We start from the raw sequence: 1,595 nt of genomic DNA on the forward strand, positions 1-1,595 counted from the left end.
TTTTTTTTTGAGAGGTTTTTCACTATAGGGCGTGTGCGCTCGCCAGACAGAGAGAGACAGAGAGACAGAAAGCGAGAAATCACCCCCCAGAGGGGATGGCCACGCTGCAATCCCTTCTCCTCCATTCTTCTCTCGGGATCTTGGGCACGCACGCACACGTGCCCGGCGTGGGTTTTAAGCCACCGGGTCCGGGATGCGAACCGCGGTCAAGGTCGACTACGTGGGAGTCCAGAGACATAGCCATTACGCTAACTGCTGGTTCTCGCCAGTCTGGTTCTTCTCCTGGGAAACCTTACTTTCAACTCCACACGAAGCCTCTTGTAAGATCTAAGTTCAAATTATCAGAATCTTTTCTCTTTGACCCTTTAGCCCTAGCAAAGGTAGCCTATATCTCTTTTAAAGAATACTATACCTGGCAAGATTATCCTTCATATGGGAAGAGAAGACAAGAACATTCTCAGATAAAACCTGAAAGAATTTACCAACACCAGCCCAGCTCTCCAAGAAGTTCTGAAGGGAGTGCTATCCCAGGAAAACTAAAGTCAGACACACAGAAAGAAGAGTTCTAAAACAGCTAAGAAAACAGCCAGCTTAATGGTAGGGACAAGTCCAGAGTTGAAGGTTATCTTCCGGATTTAAACGGAGAGATCGGACCACAGCAGAAGATAAAAGACATGAGCCTGAACCGATGAAACAGAATTTTATGACTTTTGACTGAAACATTACTGACCTTCTGTGCTTTGTTTTCCAGTGTTAAGGAGTTTCGTCTTTTTCTTAAGTTGTGGACAGGTCCGCGTACCTACTATTCAAACAGAATCCTAACCTGTTTCCTGGCTTTAAGTATTAAGAAAAGTTCTCTTAACGTTTTTTGATGTTCACTTATTAAAGCTAAAACTGCCTTTCTTGAAATTAAAAGGTGTATTTAAAAAAAAAAAGAGTGGTGTTATCTTTTTACCCTTAGTTCCTTAGTGAACAATTTTGCTCCTGGTTAGAATCACTTTATACTCAGTTTTCTCTGTTTAAATGATGAATATGGTTTCTGTCTCCTGAGTGATATAACCACTCAGAATACAATAAAGATCCACAAGGTTATGAGCAGTAGCGCGGCAGAGTAAGAAATGTCACCGACAACTGACTGTCTACCTGCCCCCCACACCTGCTAGAACGAGGATCCTACGTGCAGTGTTCAATGTCAGATAAGATGCACATGTCTATATCCTTGATCTGATTAACACGCATGGCACGTGTGCTTTGAAAAACCGTGCTGTACCCCCACAGAGACAGGCAATGATTATATGAAAGGCAGAAGTCACCATTTAAAAAATCTGTGCCATTCAGGCTGTGTATTACTTTTCCAAGACAATAAATATAAACACACGTAAATCCTTTCATAGTGTCATAGAAACTAATAAAATGTTTACTTTAACATGCAATCTTCAACTCATTCAGACCACGGAAAAGACACTTTCATACTTTTCCCACTATCACCATACTTCAAGAACCAGAAAGTGAGACCAGCAGTTAGCGTAATGGCTATGTCGCTGGACTCCCATGTTGTCGAACATGGTTCAAGTCCCAGACCCGGTGGCTTAAAC

At 42.3% G+C, this 1,595-nt stretch overlaps 1 protein-coding gene across 1 annotated transcript in view; it reads right to left on the minus strand.

The window, feature by feature from the left end:
• Positions 1–1,595, minus strand: part of ZNF474 (zinc finger protein 474) — a 31,074-nt gene that overhangs the window by 10,334 nt on the left and 19,145 nt on the right. The gene's annotated exons all lie outside the window — the stretch shown is intronic.

The sequence above is a fragment of the Tupaia chinensis genome, unplaced genomic scaffold, assembly GCF_000334495.1.
Source record: "Tupaia chinensis unplaced genomic scaffold, TupChi_1.0 Scaffold144806_1, whole genome shotgun sequence".
In the NCBI taxonomy this organism is placed as follows: domain Eukaryota; kingdom Metazoa; phylum Chordata; class Mammalia; order Scandentia; family Tupaiidae; genus Tupaia; species Tupaia belangeri.